We start from the raw sequence: 18,855 nt of genomic DNA, 5'->3' as shown, positions 1-18,855 counted from the left end.
CCCACAAGCAAGAAAATTCACCAAATCGGCAAACCAAGGGAGCTCCTTCACATTGATAACATATAATGAATCATCCAACATCCGGTCCTCTATAGGAGACCCATCATCTTGAACTTGAAAATCCTCAAGTCTAGACAAATGATCTGCAACAACATTTTCCGCACCTTTTTTATCCCGGATCTCAAGATCAAAAGATTGAAGCTCAAGGACCCAACGAATCAACCTCGGTTTGGATTCCTTTTTTCCAAAGAGATACTTCAAAGCCGCATGATCGGTGAAAACTATAGTCTTAGACCCCAATAAATAACAACGGAATTTCTCAAAAGAATGAACAATAGCCAAGAATTCCTTTTCCGTTGTTGTGTAATTTCTTTGAGCACCATTGAGAGTCTTTGACATATAATAGATGACATGGAGCTTTTTGTCGATTCTTTGACCCAACACACCTCCTATGGCCGTATCACTTGCATCACACATAAGCTCAAATGGCAAATCCCATCTAGGGGCTTGGACAATAGGAGTAGAAGTCAAAGCTTTCTTCAATCTATTAAAACCTTCCAAACAAGCATCATTAAAGACAAAATCAACATCTTTTTGGAGAAGATCATTTAAGGGCTTAGCAATGAGAGAAAAGTCTTTGATAAACCTTCTATAAAATCCAGCATGACCCAAAAACGATCTTACCCCTTTCACATTGACCGGGGGGGGGGGGCAACTTCTCTATCACCTCAATCTTAGCCTTGTCAACTTCAATGCCTTTATTGGAAATTTTATGCCCTAGAACAATCCCTTCTTCCACCATGAAGTGGCATTTTTCCCAATTAAGCACCAAATTGACCTTTTCACATCTCTCAAGGCATTTTTCAAGATTTTTGAGGCAATCCTCAAATGAAACACCTCCCACGGAAAAAGCATCCATGAAGACTTCCATTTCCTCTTAAAGCACGTCCCCAAAAATGCTCATCATACACCTTTGAAAGGTCGTCGGAGCATTACACAATCTAAAGGGCATTCTTCTATATGCAAAGGTACCATAGGGGCATGTGAAGGTTGTCTTTTCTTGATCCTCGGGATGAATAGGAATTTGAATGAATCCCGAATATCCATCAAGGAAGCAATAGAATTTGTGCCTAGTCAACCTTTCAAGCATTTGGTTAATAAAAGGGAGAGGGAAGTGATCCTTTTTAGTTGACGTGTTTAGACGTCTATAGTCTATACACATCCTCCAACCGGTGACCGTTCTAGTTGGAATGAGCTCACCTTTCTCATTCTCAACTACGGTCATACCCCCCTTTTTAGGAACGACATGCACGGGGGAGACCCACCTTGAGCTTGAGATGGGGAATATGGTTCCCGCATCCAAAAGCTTGGTGATCTCTTTCTTGACTACTTCTCCCATTTGGGGATGTAGTTTCCTTTGTCGTTCGATAGAAGGTAGGATGCCTTCCTCAAGTGTTATGTGGTGTGTACACAAGGCGGGGCTTATGCCTTTAAGATCATCAATTATGTACCCCAAAGCACCTTGGTGCTTTCTCAAAACACCACATAACGCTTGAGCTTGGCTCTCACTCAAGGATGCACTAACAATAACGGGATATGTAGAATTAGGGCCTAAGAATTCATACCTAAGGTGTGATGGTAGAGGTTTTAGCTCTACCATGGGAACACCTTTACCTTCTTTGGTTGAGGCCACTTGCAAAGCATCTTGACTTGATATCCCCATACAAGTTTCTTCTTCACTCCCTATATTGCCTCCATCAAGCAAATCTTCATACAATTGCACTTCCTTGGTTGGGATACCTATCTTTTCCTTATTCAACAAGACACACTCAAGAGGATCATTAGATGTGAGCAAGTGCTCATGCATGGAATTCACAATATTATCAAGCACTTCAACTCTCATGCAATTTTCTAAAGAAGAAGAGAGATATTTCATTCCTTCATTCAAGTCAAATTCAATTACTTCCTCTCCAATCTTAAGAGAAATCTTAGCACTTTTAACATTTATCATAGCCCCCGATGTAGCAAGGAAAGGTCTACCTAAGATGATAGGTATTGTAGCATCTTCATCCATATCTAACACTACAAAATCAACCGGAATAACAAATTTCCCAACCCTTAAAGGCACATCTTCTACCTTTCCCTTAGGAATCTTGATCGACCTATCGGCTAATTGCAAAGTAATCTTTGAAGGTAAAAGTTCTCCTAGACCTAATCTTTGATAAACCGAATATGGCATAAGGCTAACACTAGCTCTTAAGTCACATAAGGCATTATCAATTTGGGTCTTGTTGATAGCACAAGGGATGGAAAAATTTCCGGGATCCTTCAACTTAGGAGGCATCTTGTTCATGATAATTGCACTACAATGCTCGGTAAGGCTAATGGTCTCCACCATATCACAAGTCCTTTTTCCACTCAAAATCTCCTTAAGGAACTTAGCATAGTTTGGCATTTGTTCAACAACATCGGTGAAAGGAAGAGTTAGATGAAGTTGCTTAAGCATCTCTACAAATTTCCCAAATTGCTCATCCAACTTATATCTATTATATCTTTGGGGATAGGGAAGCCTTGGTTTGCAAACCTCTTTCTCTTTCTCTATCACCTTCTCTACTTGTTCCTCATCAACATTTTCACTCAAAGGACATTCACTACCTTCAACTTCAATGGAATTCTTACTAGTGCTCTCACTAGCAACACTCTTCTTAGGCACACCTCCCTCAAGGACCTTACCACTTCTAGTAACAATGGCATCCATAGGGTTCCTATAATCTAGGCTAGGTGGAGTCAAAGAAGAAGAGTTTGCATATTCCTTGAACACACTAGTCAATTGAGAAAGTTTTTCACTCAAATCCTTGTTATAAGCCAACATGTAATTAAACTTCTCTTCATTCAAAACCATACACATTTCCAAAGTTTTGGCTTGTTTTTCAATGACACTTTCCAAAAATTCCCTAGAAGAAAATGATTGATCATGGGAATTATCATTTGAACTTTGAGCATTTGGAACTAAATCAATTGGGGAACCATCTTGAAAACTTGCTTGAAAATATCCCCTAGTTTGATTATTCCAATTACCCCTAGTTTGATTTTGGCTCCTTTGTTGACCATGGTTATCATAACCTTGATTATGATCCCCATGTCTATGGCCATGACCATGACCATTACAACCATGATGGTTATAGTTACCATGAATCCCTTGGTATCCATGATTTCTACAACCTCCATTTTGGTTATAATCATCATGATTCATATGATAATTCCTATTTCCAACATTCCTTTGAACATCAATTCTAGGTTCACAAGCATGATTATGGACATAATTCACATGTTCCATTTCACTTCCATCATATTCACTACAAGGAACATTTGGGCACATAGAAGCATTATGATCATTCATTCCACACAATTCACATGGCCAACATTCCACAATCATGCAACAAGAAGAAAGATTGGAGTTAGAGTGAGAAGATGTACCTCTCCCCTTAATTTGGGAGGGAAGAATTGGAGCTTGGGAAGGGGGCTTCTCAAGCGTTTCTTTGAGAGACATAACTTCTTTCCCCAAATCCGCAATCAACCCACCATAAAAGATATGTATGATTTGATAGGTAGGAATCCCATGGTGTGGACACTCCCTTTGATAATCCTTAAATCTTTCCCATGCTTCATAGAGACTTTCATTTGGCTTTTGCTTGAACCCTTGAATCAAAGCTCTTGCCTCCGCCGTTTTCTTTTGAGGATAGAAACGGAACAAGAAAGCTTTGGTGACATCATCCCAAGTTCTCAAAGAAATGGGCTTCACTTCCTTATCTAGCCATTCCAAAGATCTTCCTATGAGAGAGAAAGGGAACAACTTAAGGCGGATGAATTCTTGAGACACTCCATTAACCTTGATCGTGTTGCAATATTTTTCAAACTCCTTAAGATGGTTCAATGGGCTCTCGTTCTTTGCCCCACTATATTGTCTCCTCTCAATTAGGGTGATCATTGCCGGCCTAATTTCAAAATCGTTTGCCGGTGTTGTAGGTGGAGCTATGCCGCTCTCATACCTATATGCACCGGGCACTCCAAGTTCCTTCAAGGCAACTCTTGAATTACCTCCCATGGCTTGGGATCTATGCACACAAAACTCAAAGAAAATATTAGTAGCACGGCTACAAGTGTAGCCTAAAGTGTAAAATCTTTTTGTATTTTGCAAATAAAGTGGAATAGACTCAACAACAACATGCACTTAAATCACCACTCCCCGGCAACGGCGCCATTTTGATGGGAAGGAGAACGGTAGGTCGTTGGGCTACCACCCCACCCAATCAAACAAAATTTGTAACTCAACTTACCCCTACGAAGTGTAGTGGTAAGTCAAGGTCGAACCCAAAGGAATGGAGGTCGAATGCACGATGCCTAAGTTAAGCTATTCCGAAATCTAGTAGGGGTTTATGGTAGAAACAAGGGCTAAGCTAGGCGATGCAAAAGGCTAGTTCTAATTGAATGCTAAGGCACTAGGGGAATGGATCAACATGCATCAACAATGAAGTTCAATCAACTTGGGGAATTTACTAATCAAGTCAAGCAATGTGAGGGAAAACCGAAATTGTAACCAAGAGAGTACATCAAGCTATTCTCCTAGAGGTCTAATTAGCGTCAACTACATCAAACACTAGCTAGGAAAACATCACAAGATATCTCAATCGAGTAAATGTAAGCCACAAATCAATGGTCCATATCAATGTAAACTCACAATGCAATCAAGTGTGAATAACAAGGGTGATCAAGCCTAATCAAGCACACACATGCACAAAATCAATCAACCAATTTAATCACATTATCAACTCAATCAATTTCCCCCAAATTAATCTCAATTCATCATCAATACATGCTTCACCACTACCCTAGCAAATAAACTACTCACCATCCATGAAGAACATCAAAATCAAAGCTAAATTAATCATCATTCCCAAATTCATCAATTGAAACCAACAAATTCAATCAAAATCAATCAAACTATCAATTAACCAAATCAAACAACAATACTAATGAAATCAAACATTGAATTGCATTAAAGAGTAAAGAATCCTTACAAACTTGATGGAAATCAAATCAAATGAAACAATCTTCAATCATCAATCATCAAACCCACACTTTCTCTCTCTAAATATGCTAAGAACTAGTGTTTTCTCTCTCTAAAATCTAATCTAATCTAATTCTTTCTAATGATGATCTAATTCTCTCTCTATAAATGGAAAGAAATAACTAACAATCCCAAGAGGAAGTTGGGAAAGACGTCCAAAAATAGACCCACGCCGATGCGGGCGCTCGAAGGAGAGAGAATGGCGCGCACGGGAGCACACCCAGACAGGTGCGCCCGCACTCGACAGATGTGCGGCCGCACACTCCTCTAGTGCGCCCGCACAACTCTGCTGCTTCCTTCTCTTCTTCTTTGTCCTAGCTCATGCGATGCACACATCCTAGATGATGGTGATGGAGGACAAGGTAGGCAGGAACTTCCTTGAATTTCTTGAAGGGTAGAAGCCATGAGGAAGGCATAAACAAGACCTTGAAGCGTGCTCCTTGGACCTCCCTTTGACTTGAGACTTCTTGCACAAGCTTTAGGCATGAAAATCAATGGAAAACTATGGAGAGGAAGCTCGGGAATCCTTGGACAATCAATCACAACCTACAATCAAAGGATAAAAAGTAAGTAAAAGGGAAAAATAGCAAGTAAACTAGAGAAATGCATAAAATAGAGAAACTAACTACAAAAAGCATAAAATGAAGAAAACAAGAATAAAACTAAGGAGAACTAAAGAAAAGAGAGATAAAATGAAATAGAAATCATCAAAAAAGGGACCAAATGAGTGCCATAAATGTAACTCATCAAGAGGCGTGGAAACACCTAGATGAAGAGTACCCTTCTTTTGCTGCGGAGCCTAGAAATGTCCGACTAGGTCTTTGTACCGACGAATTTTCACCATTTGGAAAGATAGAAAGGCAATATTCTTGTTGGCCCGTCATTTTAACTCCTTATAATCTTCCACCTGAATTGTGCATGAAGAAACCTTTTATGTTTCTATGTTTGATAATTCCAGGTCCGATGTGTACTTGCAACCTCTTATTGAAGAGTTAAAGCAATTTTGGGAGGTTGGGTTACCGACTTACGACATCTCGCAAAAACAAAATTTTCAATTGAAGGCTGCATTGCTTTGGACTATTAGTGATTTTTCGGCTTATGGCATGCTTTCAGGATGGACCACGTTGAGTAGATTAGCTTGCCCATATTGTATGGAAAACACTAAGGCTTTCACTCTTAAAAATGGTGGAAAACAAAGTTGGTTTGATTGTCACCGTCAGTTTTTACCCCACGATCATAATTTTCGAAAAAATAAGAGTGCTTTTTTTAATGACAGAGTTGAGAATGATTCCCCACCACCACGAATGAGTGGTGAGGACATTTGGAATCGAGTATCGTTATTTCCAAAAACTGTTGAGCAAATAAGGGGTGATGATAACGAGGCAAAAGGATATGGAAAGTTCCACCATTGGACAAAGCAAAGCGTCTTTTGGGAGCTTCCATATTGGAGCAAGATCTTGATACGCCACAATCTTGATGTCATGCACATTGAAAAAAATGTATTTGATAATGTGTTTCACACTGTAATGGATGTTAAGGGTAAAACTAAAGACAATGTGAAAGAAAGAAGAGACTTGGGGGAGTATTGTAAACGACGAAAATTGGAGGCGCAAGATGTTGTTAATAGTAAAGGGGAAAAACGGACTTTAAAACCGAATGCTCCTTTTGTGTTGCCTAAAGAGAAAAGGAAACTTATTTGTGAATGGGTGAAGAAATTTAAGTTTCCTGATGGATATGCTCTTTTACTTTCTTTTTTTTTTTTTTTAAATTAATTTGAAGATACTTAGCATTTTTTATTATAGGTTTTTATACCATTTAAAGAGGAAAGTGGGTAATAAAGCGCGAGTGGAAGCCTCAATTTGTAATGCCTACCTACTCGAGGAGGTAACACATTTTTGCTCCCTTTATTTTGAAGAAAAAGTTGACTCTAAGGTGAAGGATTTAGGATTGGGTGCACATGCTGAAAGTGAATTGAACAATTATCCTGACTTACCTGAGATGTTCTCTTCAACTTTTGGACATAGTTCGTCAAAAGGTCAACTTTGTTACCTTGTTGAAAAAGATTACAAAGTTGCTCACTGATATGTTCTAAGTAATTGTGAAACTCTATAGCAATATGAAAGGTAAATTTCTATAAAAGTACCATAACAAGTTGCTCGTAACATATCTATATGTTTACATACTAATATAATTAACAGTTTGTTTCAAGAACAAATGATCAGAGAACATAGATGCTAAAGTTCAGATGAAGTTTGGATCAAATATGAAGACATATATCCTGATTGGTTCAAAGATTATGTAAGTCACTTTACTAATATAAAATATTAATTAAATATATGATTAACTAGTGTTTTTATCATGTTAGTATATGACCGTAACGACATTTTGAACCTTTGCTTAATATAGGTATTGGAAAAGGGCATCAAAAATGACATTGTTCGCTCGTTAGCATTTGGACCACTAACAAGAGTTTGAAAATTTAATCACTATCACATCAATGGCTATCATTTTCATACTCTTTCTCATGGAAAAAATAAGTCAACTATGAATTATGGTATATGTGTGAAAAGTGTCCAAGGAAGTGATTATTATGGAATTCTACAAGAAATAATAGAGTTAACTTATGTTGGAGCAAGAAAGCGTTATACAACAGTGTTGTTTAAGTGTGAGTGGTTTGATGTTGGACCTGGCATTATGATACATGATAAGTATAATCTTGTTGAGGTGAACCATTCAAAACAATATCCAAAGTATGATCCATTCGTACTGGCATATCAAGCCGAACAAGTATATTATGTTTCTTGTCCTAGTAGTACTATTAGTAGTAGTAGTAGTAGTAGTAGTAGTAGTAGTAGTAGTAGTAGTAGTAATGAAAGAAATCAGTGGTGGTTTGTTTTCAACATTAAGGCAAGAGGAGTTATTGATGCGCCCGTTGAGCCTAATGCATTCCAAGTTGCTTGAATTGAAAATCCTCCTTTGTTATCTGAATTTGAAGTAGGTGAGGAAAAATCCCAAGAGCTTTTATAAGGAAGTGGAAGAGGGAGAGGATGAGGAGGAGGAGGAGGAGGAGGAGGAGGAGGAGGAGGAGGAGGAGGAGGAGGAATTAGAGGAAGATGATGATGAAGAGGAAGATGAAGAAAATAGTTCATTTTAGATTAGACATTTTACTTTTTACTTTGGATTATCTTAATTTTCAAATATTTTTAATGCCTTTACATTCTTGTTATTGTAATTTTGATAATTAAATATTATATTATATCAAATTTATATCATATAGTTAATATTACTTCTTTAGTATATTTAACTCTTATAGTGCCTATATTACCTTGTCTTTTCTCATTTTCTAGTGTGCAGATACACAAAAATCGTTCTAACTAGAGGTGGCTTTAATGGGAGGGGTCCAATCATTAGGCGTCAACCTAATGTTTCATCACAACTTTCTTCTCAACAAAAACCATCACATAGTGAAATGAATGATAATTCTCATATGGAAGAACTATATAGGGATCAAGAGGAGATGGAAATTGATGATGCAAATGGTGCTGGCTATAACGAAAATGAAGAGGAATTAGAGTTTCCTGATAACACGGGTAATCCAGATGCTTCTCCAGTATTGCACAAAACTGAGGGACTGTGGTGAGTAACCTTAGTTAATACAATTGAATTAGTGTATATATATATATATTTATATATTTATTTATTTTTTTTTTATTTCTAATTTCAGTGTTTATGAAACAAGTTTCATTCTCGTGAATTTGTGGATGAAGTTGTTGAAACTTCATATAAGACTTATTTTATGGGGCCATGGATTAACTGGGCTAAGGCTCCGAAAAAAGCAAAAGCAATTTGGTGGAAAGCCTTTAAGGTATTTTTCATTATGAAACATGATAATTTTTAACAATTCAAAATCAATTTTTCCTTTAATAAATTATATATCACTAACAAATGGTGCATCATTGCTCTAAAGGCTAAGTTCTCTTGGGATCCTTCAATGGCAAAAATGGTAAAGAAAGGATGGCAGCAAAAATGTTCTAGACGCCTTTCTAATGTGGTGAGTAAGATGTTCACAACAAAAGGTTATCGTGCTAAATGGTGTCACCCAAGCATTAGGAAACGACTTGCAGCTATTAGAGCAACTGATACCTTCAAAAAGAAGTCTGCCCAATATTCGTTAAATAGAAAGAGGCTTGGGAAAGAAATGCCAATCCATTGCCAAGGATCTAAATCAACCGAACAAATTAAGATTGAATTGGTATGTCATTTACAGAATGATTTATAACTTGATATTTGATATTTTATTAGTTATTCATAGAAGGATTGTGATCCCCAAATTAGTAGTAGTGTAAACTATCAATTGTTGGTATGAATGATCTAATAAGTGGAAAATAATGGATCAGTTTTTTTTTCCATATCACAAAGGGTTGCTGCTGCGGCGGTAGTGCTGCTGCCCTGCTTCGGTAGTTCTGCTGCTGCTCTGCTTCGGCAGTGCTGCTACTGTTGTGCTGCGGTGGCAGTGCTGCTGCTGTGCTGTGGAAGTTCAGTTGCTGTGCTGCGGCAGTGCAGCTGCTCTGTTGCGGCAGTGCTGCTGCTGTGCTGCGGTAGTGCAGCAGCTGCAGTGCTGCTACAGTGCAGCTGCTCTGTTGCGGCAGTGCTTTTGCAGTGAGCTGCTGCTGCTGCTCTGTTGCGGTGCTGTGGCAGTGCTGCTGCAGTGTTGTGGCAGTGCTGCAATTAGACTCAATTAGCTTTGTTAATTGCATTTAACTTTCATTTGACTCAATTAGCTTTGAATAATGTGTTTGACTTTGAGTTGACTGAATTACTTTTGTTAATTGCATTTAACTTTCATTTAATTCAACATGCTTTGTTTGAATGTGTTTGACTTTTATTTGACTCAATTAGCTTTGTTGAGTTCATTTTACTTTCATTTGATTCAAAAATATTCGTTTGAATGTGTTTGACTTTCATTTGACTCAATTAGCTTTGTCATATGCATTTGACATTCATTTGATTCAAAAAGCTTTGTATGAATGTGTTTGAGTTTCATTTGACACAGTTAGCTTTGTAGAATGCATTTGACTTTCATTTTACTCAATTAGCTTCGTATGAATGTGTTTCACTTTCCTTTGACTCAATTAGCTTTGTTAATTGCATTTCACTTTCATTTAATTCAAAAAGCTTTGGTTGAATGTGTTTTACTTTCATTTGACTCAACTAGGTTTGTTGAATACATTTTACTTTCATTTGATTCAAAAAGCTTTGTATGAATGTATTTGACTTTCATTTGACTCAATTATCTTTGTTGAATGCATTTGGCTTTCACTTGATTTTAAAAGCTCAGTTTGAATGTGTTTGACTTTCATTTGGTTCAAAAAGCTTTTTTGAATGAGTTTGACTTTTATTTGAGTCAAAAATCTTTGTTGAATGCATTTGACTTTATTTGATTAAAAAAGCTTTGTTTGAATGAGTTTGACTTGCATTTGACTCAATTATCTTTGTTGAATGCATTTGACTTTGATTTGGTTGAAAAAGCTTTGTTTGAATGTGTTTGGCATTAATTTGATTCAAAAAGCTTTGTATGAATGTGTTTGACTTTCATTTGACTCAATTATATTTATTGATTGCATTTGACTTTCATTTGACTCAAAAAGCTTTGTTTGAATGTGTTTGACTTTAATTTGACTCAATGAATGCATTTGACCTTCATTTGGTTCAAAAATCTTTGTTTGAATGTGTTTGACATTCATTTGATTCAAAAAGTTTTGTATGAATGTGTTTGACTTTCATTTGACTCAATTATCTTTGTTGAATGCATTTGACTTTCATTTGATTAAAAAAGCATTGTTTGAATGTGTTTGACTTTCATTTGACTCAATTAACTATGATGAATGCATTTGACTTTCATTAGATTCAAAAAGCTTTGTTTGAATGTGTTTGTGTAGGCGTCGTTTGAAGTGCGCCAACGTTAAGCATGTTGTGAATATGATTGACACTCATAGGAAGTGGGAATTGACATACACGATTAGGGACAAGGAAAGTAGGGAGCCGCTAACAAGTTTTTAAGGAACTTGTAAACCGTTCACGGATCATTTAAGGCAACCACGAAAAGGGACAACGAAAGGCAACAACAATTGACCCGTGAAGGTTACACCCCATTCATAATCCATGAGATTACTAACTCCATATGGTTCGGAACCAAGAAAGGAGGATCGGGGATGATGGTATAAAGTGAGTCATGGAGTCACATTCGCCCGTATTGGCCTCTACTCGATTCTTATTGTGAAAAGTATTCCTGTGATCTCAAAGGCATAAAAACAAAATATTCAATTTGCTCCAAACTATTATTATGCTAAATTGGTTGAATATTAATGCAACACATTATTCTAAAATATTAGTGAGCACTTGATTAAATAACAAGATTAAAGGAACCTAAACCGCTTGTCCAAATTATCTTATTAGGCATGGTTTTCAATTACATATTCCCTTTAAACATGAAATATGGTGATCATAATAATAATATAATAAACATTAATATTGGAAGAAATTCAGTCAAATCAAAACATAACCCTAATCATGATATTAGCAACAAAGAATAAAAAAAGTAACTAATTAATTACTCACATTCCGCACGTTCCTTTAAATTGCTACATCATGAATTAATTGTTAGTAACTTCAATAAAAAATATAAATTAAATAGAAATTAAATTAAATAAAAGGTAGAGTTGATTTGGTCCAAACCCTCAGTTAATTCTACCTTTCACGCCTTGGTTTAAGTATAGAACTTCAGGTATTCTATGGACTCCTTAGAGTGCTTAAGGGATATAAAAAGAGAGAATAGGGTGGCTAGGGTTTAGGCTAGAGCAAGAGAGAGAGGAAAGAATATTTTTGGTGTAAGGAGAGAGAATGATTTTTGGTGTAGAAGAGAGGAAGAGAGAATGATTTGATGATCAACCTTGTTGATGACTAAAAACGGTGTGATATAACCTCTATTTTATAGGGGAAAAAGAAGGGTCGAAGAATTAAGATAAGATCCGAATTTAATCAGAATAAAACTCGATAGACAGCAATCTTTGCGGTTTTTGTTTTTATCATATCTGTTGAACCAGAAATTGGAATAAGATGAATAAGATATCGTTGGAAATCTCTTGAAATCTACTTTTTAACCCAATTAGAATAAAAGATATGGCCGTAATAGTGGGACGGTGTCAGTTTTGGATAGAGTTTTGTATTTCGCTCATATCTTTTTCGTTATAGCTCGGAATTAATATTATAATATATCATTGGAAAGATAATTTCAAGAGCTATCCAACCAAATAATAATTAGATAAAAAATTTTAAGCACGATAATAATATCTGACAATCTTTGAACGTCTTTCAATTCGAATAGAATTAGGACTTTCAAAAAGAAAAGTTTTATTCAATTTCAAATGCTTTAATCTTATCTTTTCAAAAAGGAAAATTAAGATATTTTAGAAACTCATAGAAGATTCGAATTAATCCTAACTGGATTAGGAATGGGATTTAAGCCTTTGGACCCTCCACATGATCATTGGGTCGTAGGTAAGGTGGGCTTAGGTTCGATTTAGACTCAATTTAGTATTTTGGCCATAACTTATTCGTTATAACTCGAATTTTGGATTATAATATATAGTTGGAAAGTTCTTTTAAAGCCCCATCCAAATATTTAATCATTGGACCCAGATTATGGACCAAAATAAACTGGTATAAACGTTTTATAAAAAGGACACGAAATGAATGATTTTAATGGACACGAAATGAATTATTTTGCGTTTAAAGGCACCAAAATAAGTTATAGTTTGGTGAAATAGGGTAGGAATTGGATTAGTTGATGAAATTTATTGGGAATGAAAATGGATTTAAACACTTTAAAGATTAAATACTCAACCCGACCAATAATGGCGGTGAAAGGTGTTCATCATCAGGTTTGGTTTGGGGAGACATTTTTAGGTGTCTACAGAAGCCCCCACTTTGACTGAATTTGTAGAAACGTTAGCTTCGAAAGAGATAGTCAAAGTAATCGATAGGGACGGGGAATGATTTAAGACGTTCTGCGATCCTAAATCACTCTGTATACTCCAATACCTGCAGAAAATGTTTGTTCCATAGATAAAAGAGTAAAGGGATCGAATGCATATCTGAAACCAGTGTATCGGTGACTAATGAGTTTGGTTGCTTCCTATGCTTGAAGGAATCCACCGGATGATACTTTCCATGCTTGAGGAAAGTCGACAGATGATGTTGGCAGTTTTCTATGCTTGAAGAAACCCACCGGTTGAGATACTTTCCGAACGTGGGCTGTAGTTGGTTCGCTTGTCCCCGAACGTGGGCTGTAAAGGGTTCGCTTGTCCCTGAACGTGGGATGTAATTGGTTCGCTTGTCCCCGAACGTGGGCTGTAGATGATCCGCTTGTCCTCGGACGTGGGCTGTAGTTGGTCCGCTCGTCCCCGGACGTGGGCTGTAAATGGTCCGCTTGTCCCCGAACGTGGGCTGTTAATGGTCCGCTTGTCCCCGGACGTGGGCTGTAAATGGTCCGTTTGTCCCCGGACATGGGCTGTAGATGAGACCTGCAAAATAAAATTTGCCAAGGGACTTGTTGAATTGCACAAACTCACAACTTGACCTTCATTAATTGGGGTAATCACCAATATATACAAAGCTTATTCCTAGTGTTACCTTAATTAGGTTGCTAGAAATAAGGAAACAATATAAAAGATAGAAACAAATATATTCTACCAAATTTTATCCTCAATACCCCCCCTCAAGTTGGAGCACTAGGATCATAAGTGCCCAACTTGGACAAAATATTATCAAACTGTGTCTTCCCAAGAGCCTTCGTGAAAATGTCGGCCAATTGAGTAGTCGTAGGAACGTAGGAAGGAGAAATTAAGCCTTCTGTAATTGCATCTCGCACAAAATGACAATCAACTTCAATATGTTTGGTCCTTTCATGAAAAATCGGATTCTTTGCAATGCGCAAAGCAGATTGACTGTCACAAAACAACTTGATTGCCTTAGGATGATGCACACCTAAGCTTAGCAACAAACCCTTAAGCCACTTTAGCTCACAAGTAACTGCCAACATAGATCTATACTCGGCATCACAAGAGGATGTCGCAACAGTTGGTTGCTTTTTAGTCTTCCAAGAAATAGGGAAATGACCTAAAAATACCAACCAACCTGTGATAGAGCGACGAGTTAGAGGACAAGCCGCCCAATCCGAATCACACCAACCTTCCAAGGTAAGGTCACTAGTAGCAGTCAACAAAATACCCTGACCCGGGGTACCTTTCAAATAACGAACAACTCGAAGAGCGGCTTCCCAATGCTCAATGCGCGGCTCTTTCATAAACTGAGACAAAATATGAACGGAGTATGCTAGATCAGGTCTAGTTACCCCTAGATAAATTAAACGACCAACCAACCTACGATACACCTCCGGATCCTCAAGAAAAGCCCCTGTTGCACGACCGAGCTTGTGATTTTGCTCCATGGGAAAACCACTCGGCTTTGCCCCTAACAATCCTGCTTCAGAAATAATATCCAACGTATATTTTCTTTGACATAAAAATAAACCTGAAGCACTACGAGCAACTTCTATGCCCAAAAAATGTTTCAAAGGACCTAGATCCTTCATCTTGAAACAATCACTGAGATAAGCCTTGAAACCAACTAGTGCAGCGGAACGATTACCAGAAATAATAAGATCATCAACAAACAAGACATTAATCTGAACGGTGCCTTTAGTGTAAGTAAAAAGGGAATAATCCGAGCACAACCCCAACAAAAACTGCTGAAGACGATCAGCATCCCTCCTATCGGCATGTTGTTTGCCAATATTGCAAGTGCATTTACCACATTTACAAGCAATCAAAGGTTCATGTTTATCGAGTTCATCCCACAAAACAGAAAGTTTACTAAAATAAACAGCCACCGGCATACTTTTCGGTTGTTCACAAGCATTAATTTCAGATTTAATTTGCTGAATTCGAGGTCCATTAACAAGGCAAAAACGTTCATGTAAGTCATCCCACGACCTCTTAGCATTATCATAGTGAGAAAGCATCGACTTTACCTCAGGGTCAATGGTATTCATTAACCAAGAAACAAGCATACATTGAATAGTAATCCAGTCATCCTTCGTACAGGGAGGAACATACGTGGGAATACTGCCGTCCAAGAAACCAAATTTGCGGCGAGACGACAGAGCAATTCGGATTGCGTGAGCCCAGTCATTTTTTTTTTTTAAAAAAAAAATAAATGTTAAAAAAAAACGAATTAAAAACAAAAATGCATATAATAAAAAAAAATACTAGTGCGATAATCCGAAAACACAAAAAATTGAAGAATAACTTATTTTATTATATGACGGTAGCCGGTACGAATGTACGATAATTCAATAATACAAAATTACAAAATAAGTAATGATAATTAAAAATCGTACAATAGTGTATGAATATTGAATAACTTCATTTATTATACGGAATACGAAGTTCGATAATACAAAAAGAATACAATAGTGTATAATGTAAATATGTAATCATGTAATTATTATTGGTCGTCTTCGTCTTCGCCTTCGTCTTCGTCTTCATCTTCGTCTTCGTCTCCTAGAGGTTCAAGGTCATCCGCCAATTGAGTGGATTGAGAAGTATGAGAACTAAAAGAAGTCGACGTTCCTTCATCGTCGTCGTTTTGTGCATAAGTACGATCTTGAGAACGAGTTTCGGCATCCAACCAATCCTTGAAGCAAACACACATTTCAAGTGTTTTGGGTTTTAGTCTTGTTCTTCTATCGTCTAGAACTCTTCCCGACGCACTAAAAGCTCTTTCGGAAGCAACGGAGGAGACTTGGATAGCAAAAATATCACGAGCCATTGCCGACAAAATTGGATGTTTCACGGCTTGTGATTTCCACCAATCGAGGATGTCGAGGCCAAACTTCTCTTCATCGTCCATGCCTTTCATGAAGTCGTAACTTAAGTACATTTGCAACTCCGAAACATCGCTTTGTGTTCTCCTAGATGATGATGATTCTGTACCTGAATACTTAAACATCAAGTTAGCAGCTTGTGCAAATAAACCTTTCGCCCGTTTACTTACATTTTTGGATGTTTGAGAAGGGGCAAATCGAGACACGGTTCCATATTTACTTTCATAAACATTATATAAATTAAAAAACTCATTCGTCACCTTATTCTTAAAAGTTTCAACATCATCTTCAAAATTCATGTTACTATAATAAATATCAATTAATAAAAAGGTGCCATCATATTTTTGTCTAGGATCTAAAATAGAAGCAAAAATATAAATCATAGGAATATCGGTGTAATATTTACGCCATTTATCCTCCATGGATGGAAGATATCCACGATAAACATGTTGTGATCGGTGTTTCGCAAAAAGTTGTGCAAGTAAACATGCATTGCTAAGAAAAGAATGAGCACAAGGATTATATACAGAAGAAAAACAATGTGTCATACCATATAGTAATTGTAAAAACTGCATATATTTTTCACAATTAGCCCAATCATCTTCAAGTAAAGCATTTTGTGGAAATTTCATATTATAAAAAAGTGTTAAATGAACCTTGTACTCGATTGCCCGACTCAACATTTCATAGGTGGAGTTCCACCTAGTTGGACAATCCGGTGCTATTTTTATGGTTTTTATCCGTTGTTGCCTGCAAAAACCTTTCCATTCTTGATATCTCATGTTAGAGCTATTAATAGTGCAAATAGCATTCCTTATTTGTGATAAAATGGACCAATTGCTTGTGTTCCATCCTTCACACACAAGTTAAGAACATGACAAATGCATCTAACATGAAGTGCATCTCCATCTAATATAACATCGTTCAATTGGGATTTGACCAAATTCGCACTATATGTCATAGAAGTTGCATTATCGAAAGTCACATACATGATTTTATCCCTAAGACTATATGCATCAATAGCTTCCATTAAATGATGTGAAATGTTAAGACCGGTATGAGGGTATTCAAGCATTTTGAAATGAATGATGCGTTTTTGTAACATCCACTCATTATCTAACCAATGACAAGTAACACATAAATAGTGAAGTCCGTACCCACCATCCCATGCATCGGCGGTTAAAGAAACTCTACTAGGAAGATTAGCTAATTCATTTACTAATTTCAATTTGTACTCTAGATAAGTCTTCATGGCAGCAGATCGAACGGTTTTTCGGGAGTTTTTTTTGTGTTTTGGTTGTAGTGCTCGGTTAATATAGTTGTTGAAGGCATCATTTTCGGCGAAAAGAAAAGGTTGTTCTGCATGTACAATCATTCTCCCAAGTTCATCCCTATCTCTCTCGTAATTGTAAATGAAACCTTGTGGATGGAATTGAGAAATTTTAGGTTGGGTTGGATCACTAGATTGTCCACCACATTTTTTTGTATGTCTAGTAAGGTGTCCCGTCCCTCCCTTTGTATCGGCCGAGAAAATTTTACCACAAGTCCGACACTTGCATTTTTTTCCATCTTTACTTAATTGATAATGTGCCCAACATTCACTCTTTCTTTTGCTTTGAGCAAAATCCTCTTCGGTACACCACTCTAATATGTTAGGATTTTGGGTGGATGGTTCACTCGACCCGAAGGCTTGTGTTTGGCTACCTTGGGAAGGAGGAGGAGGAGGAGGAAAAGGAAATTCATATTGTTGAAATTGGGTTTGTTGAAATTGGGTCCAAGGAGCCATATCATCCATTTGTTCTTGCCCTCCCGTTTTTTGGGGATGAAAGAAAGGGGTGGAAGTGTTTGGAAAGGGCATGTTAGAAGAGGGAAAGGGCATGTTAGGGGGGGCATAGACATTGAAGTGTTTGGGTTTGGTGATTCCCTACGTTTTGACTTGGCTTTTCTAGAGGAGGAGGAAACGTTCTGGTTTGATGCCATGATTAATTAATAATAATAACACAACTAACAATAACAAAGTAACAATTAACAACAATGAGATCAATGAGAATTAATTAGTAAGTAGTTTTTATATAAATTAAATTTTCAAAAATAATTATAATAATAGTAGATTACTTGGATCAATGAGATCCCAGGTAGGAGAGGTTAGGATCGACGTTGTCCAGAGCCCAAATCCCGCCTTAGACAGATTTCAACAATCCAAATAACCCACAATTAAAATAGAAAGTAGTTTTTATATAATTAAGTAGTTCCACGTATACAATAATAATAATAATAATAATAATAATAATAATAATAATAATAATAATAATAATAATAACAATAATAATAACAATAACAATAACAAATTAAAATAAAGTTGAGTTAGATCTTACAATGACGCTTCAATGCTTTCCCAAATTTATAATTTCTCGAACTTATAATTTCCCGAAATTTTAATTTCCCGAATGTAAATATAACAATTTTTTTTTTTTTTTTTTGGTAGTAGACTAATAATAGTAAAAATGTAAAATTTATAAGAGAGTAGGAATTTTTTTTTTCTTTTCACAAAAGAGAGGAAGATTGTATGATTTGTAGGAATTTGAGAATTGAGAATTTGGGAGTAAGAAAATTAGAGAATAAGAGAGAAGAGATGAGTTGATGAATTGTGAAAATTTTGGAGGAAAATATGAGATATTTATAGGGGATTTGGGTGGGAAATTGGGTGGAAATTGGAGGAAAATATGGCCGTTTATAGCTGTTGGAAAACGGCCATAAACGGCTATTTTCCAACGGCTAGTAC

At 36.7% G+C, this 18,855-nt stretch overlaps 1 non-coding gene across 1 annotated transcript; it reads left to right on the top strand.

The window, feature by feature from the left end:
- The first annotated feature begins 3,614 nt into the window (after positions 1-3,614).
- LOC145612919 (small nucleolar RNA R71) lies at positions 3,615-3,720 on the top strand. The gene has a single exon (XR_014106822.1). It is a non-coding gene; the product is annotated as a small nucleolar RNA R71 (small nucleolar RNA).
- Positions 3,721-18,855: the final 15,135 nt, after the last annotated feature.

Source organism: Chenopodium album, chromosome 24 (genome assembly GCF_948465745.1).
Source record: "Chenopodium album chromosome 24, dcCheAlbu1.1, whole genome shotgun sequence".
Lineage (NCBI taxonomy): Eukaryota > Viridiplantae > Streptophyta > Magnoliopsida > Caryophyllales > Amaranthaceae > Chenopodium > Chenopodium album.
Note: the sequence above shows the minus strand (reverse complement) of the source record. Positions and strands in the feature narration are given on the sequence as shown.